Source organism: Telopea speciosissima, chromosome 10 (assembly GCF_018873765.1).
Source record: "Telopea speciosissima isolate NSW1024214 ecotype Mountain lineage chromosome 10, Tspe_v1, whole genome shotgun sequence".
Classification (NCBI taxonomy): Eukaryota; Viridiplantae; Streptophyta; class Magnoliopsida; order Proteales; family Proteaceae; genus Telopea; species Telopea speciosissima.
In genome coordinates this window covers 12972208-12975984 of record NC_057925.1, presented here as the reverse complement: position 1 = coordinate 12975984, position 3777 = coordinate 12972208, and positions in this window count along the sequence as shown.

The following is a 3777-nucleotide window of genomic DNA, read 5'->3' as shown; positions in this document are numbered from 1 at the left end:
CTAAAACCCTCTGACAACATTTCAAGTCTGACCCCAGCAAAGATCTAATTTTGGTCCTCAGTCATTACTCATTAGCCCTTACTTTCAGTATTTTATTGGGAAAAAGTTGTCAAATAGGGTAGGGTACGGAAGCACTTCTGTCACTTCTGTCTGTGTCTGCCTTCCCTCGTCACTTAAAATGATCTCTATTATACCTTTTTTTGTGGACTCTTGTATTCAACTTGTAGGAAACTTTCTCCCTTATCTTAATTTTGAGAAAATATTTTTTGCTTCGTTGCGCAGGCTACGTTTAGGCAATGGGGGTAGACGTAATGACCACTCTACCCTTAAGTGGCAGGTCCATGTACCATGCTGCGACATAAAAGACATTCTCCTTTTAATTTTATTTTAAGAAAAAGAATGTTATCTGGGCGCATAGGGCAAGCTGCCTTTGCACCTAGACTCAAGGGCATATGAAATGACTGCTTCACCCTGCTGCTAAGAAATCGTCGAGCGGTCCGCGAGTGCGCACCGCAAGTGAAATCGGGGTCGATCGAGAGAACCGGTGGTCCGTGGCCTAGGGCTCTCCGATGCCAAAGTTAGATCTCCGACGCAAAACAGATGAAAAGTGATTATTCAAGATGAGTTTAGCGTCCCCTATGGGGTTGTGTACCTTTGCCTTTTATAGTAGCATATGGCGGTGTGGAGAGTCCTCGTTGATTGACGACAGCCGTTGAGTGGATAGAGGCCCTGGGTAACTGGGTTCTATCCTCGATTGGCCATCTCCCGCGGAGGGAGTGTCCTGGTGGCATCAGATCCTTGGTGGATAGATATCCGCCGTGTGGTGATAACGCCTTGGTGCTTGAACTACCTGGATGACGTGACCTCTAAGGGTCTAGAATCCTGGTAGTGACATGAGTCTTAGCGATACGATCGGGGTCGTAGATGGGTGGCCCCCACCTCAGGTGCCCACGATGTCTGCCTGGTGCCTGGGTGCAAGCCGCGCCCAGGTGGTGGCCGCGCCCTCGGGTGAGGCCGCGTCTCTCGAGAGGAGGCGCGCCGGTGAGGCTGCGCCTGAGGAGGCCGGCGCGCCGGTGAGGAGGCCGCGCCCGGGTGAGGAAGCCGCGCCTGGTGAGGTCATGGGTGAGGAGGCCGCCTCGGGTGAGGCCGCGCTCGTGAGGAGGCCGCGCTCGGTGAGGCCGCTCGGGTGAGGAGGCCGCGCCTCGGGTGAGGAGGCTGCTCGGGTGAGGCCGCGGGTGAGGAGGCTGCGCGGGTGAGGAGGCCGCAAGGGTGAGGGGAGGCTGCGGGTGAGGAGGCTGCGCTCGGGTGAGGCTGGTGAGGAGGCCGCGTGGTGAGGAGGCCGCGGGGTGAGGAGGCCGGGCTACTGGGTGAGGCCGCGCCTAGGTGAGGAGGCCAAGCACTGGTGAGGAGGCCGCGGGGTGAGGAGGCCGCTGGGTGAGGAGGCCGCGCTGGTGAGGCCCGCGCTCGGGTGAGGTCTGTGAGGAGGCCGCAGTGGTGAGGAGGCCGCGGGTGAGGAGGCCGGCAGGCCCAGGTGAGGCCGCGCTAGGTGAGGCCGCGCTCGGGTGAGGTCGGGAGGAGGCCGCGCTCGGGTGAGGAGGCCGCGCCGGGTGAGGCCACGCCGGATGTGCGGCCGCGCCGAGTAGTGGCCGCCCGAGTGGTGTTGGGACTCCGGTTCGTTCCCCTTGGCTATGGGGCGGGTCGTCAGTGACACGTGGCGGTCGTTGATTGGCCCTGAATATTGGATGTATCATTTGCCCCCTCTCTTGGGATAGGATGTCCAAGAGAGTAGGTGTCTTTGCATAGTGAGGGGTCCGTGCGAATAGACTTTCCCCGTGGGGTTTGCCTCAGAAATCCACTAATGAGGTAGGAGAGGTTGGGGGTTCAAACCTTACCTCCTACACTTTTTCTTTTTGTTTTTTGTAGGTATATGTTCTTTCCTCTCCTTCTTCTTTCACTTCTCATTTCTCTTTCTTACTTTTTGTCTCCCTTTTGCTCTCCTTTAATTCCCCTTTTGTCTTTTGTCCTCTCTTTGGTGCCCACCATGTGCTTGTTTTTGGGTCACCTCCGCTAGTGTCTACTTTGATTGATTTTGGGTCCTTGTGTTTGGGTTGTGTTATCTTGGTGCCTTGGTTTGCTTGGAAGGCTGGAGTGGTGCTTGGCTTGAGTGCCTTGCCTCTTGTGACCTCTATCCCTTGATTGTGCCTCGTGGTGTGGCTACGCTGCGCCGTGTGCTCTGTCTTTCCGCGCGGTCACCTTTTTGTCTCGAGGTAAATCGGTCCCCTTTCTTTCTTTTGCTCTCTCTTTTTTTTTTTTTTTTTTTTTTTTTAAATAGGGCGGTGCCTAGGTGAGGCCGCGCCGCGGTGTGGCTACGCCTCGGTGAGGCCGTGGTGAAGCCGTGCCTCGGTGAGGCCGCTGCTGTGTGGCCACGCTGCGCGGTGTGGCCGCGCTGTGGATGTGGCCGCGCTTATGGGGCTTGAGGCGCGCGCGTGAGGCAGCGTCTGGGTGGCCGCCGCCTGCGGGTGTGAGGCTGAGCCTGGGATGGCTGTGCCTGTGGGTGTGAGGCCGCGCCTATGGTGGCCACGGCGTGGGTGTGATGGACCCTCATGTTTGTCCACTCTCCTTCTTGTCTATGATGGATTTGCTTTTTATACTTTGCGGTGGTCTTCATTTCATTTTTCTTGTTGGCTTCTTGTCTGGGAGATCGTTGCTCGACCAAGTAGCTAGTCCGCTTCATTATTTATCCATGTCATCCCCTAATGACCCTGGTCCGATCGTCGTGGTTGGATCCCTTGAGGAGTCTTCTTCCCCGCCGATACTTTTTCTTCTTTGCCTTCCCCTCATTGCTAGTGAAGGGGAGGAGGAGGTTTCTGGAGATTCCCCCTTAGTAGGGGTCGTAGGGCCTCCGAGCTTCTATTTCATTGGTGACCTTAGGAGTAAGTTGGCTTTCATTCCTAGCGTCTTGACTTCTTCGGACTTGGCGGTTCGCATCCCGGAGAAGACCCGTGATTATGACTTCTCAAGGTTCTCTCGAGGTCACTACGCCGCTACCCGAGACCGCTATAGTGGCTCGTGTCTCTCCCGAGGATGATGTTGTGGTGACAGAGGAGGGGGTGCGGTCTTACCGAGGAGAGTGTTGCTCATCCTACTGAGGTGATATGATGTCTCCTTCTCGGATCGGAGGTCGCTCCTCCACTAGATGCCCCCGATTTTTATAGATGTTCTTTCTAGATGTTGACTTTTTGGATGATAACTTTTGGATTGTGATGCTTACTTTTGTATGTACTTGACTCTTTCTCGTAGATGTTGATATGATTTGATCCTGTCGCTTTGATATTGATTGCATTGTCTCCTGGTGATCGCTTGCACGTTGATGCTCTCGACCCTTGATAGTCATGGGATTTTGGTAGTGGCGTCGTGCCTTGGTGATCCTTGGACCTTGGTGGGTTAACGCCTTAGGCGTAGAGCCTCGTGTTGGCATGACGCCTTAGGCATACGCCTCGGTGGTGGCATGACGCCTTAGGCCTCGAAGCCTCGGTGTTGGCATGACGCCTTAGGCATAGAGCCTCGCGGTGGCATGTTGCCTTAGGCATAAAGCCTCGAGAGTGGCATGAAGCCTCGGGGGTGGCATAACGCCTTAGGCATAAAGCCTCAATATTGGCATGTCGCCTTAGGCACGAAGCCTCGGTGTTGGCATATCGCCTTAGGCACGAAGCCTCGGTGTTGGCATACCGCCTTAGGCACGAGGCCTCAATGTTGGCATATCGCCTTAGGCACGAA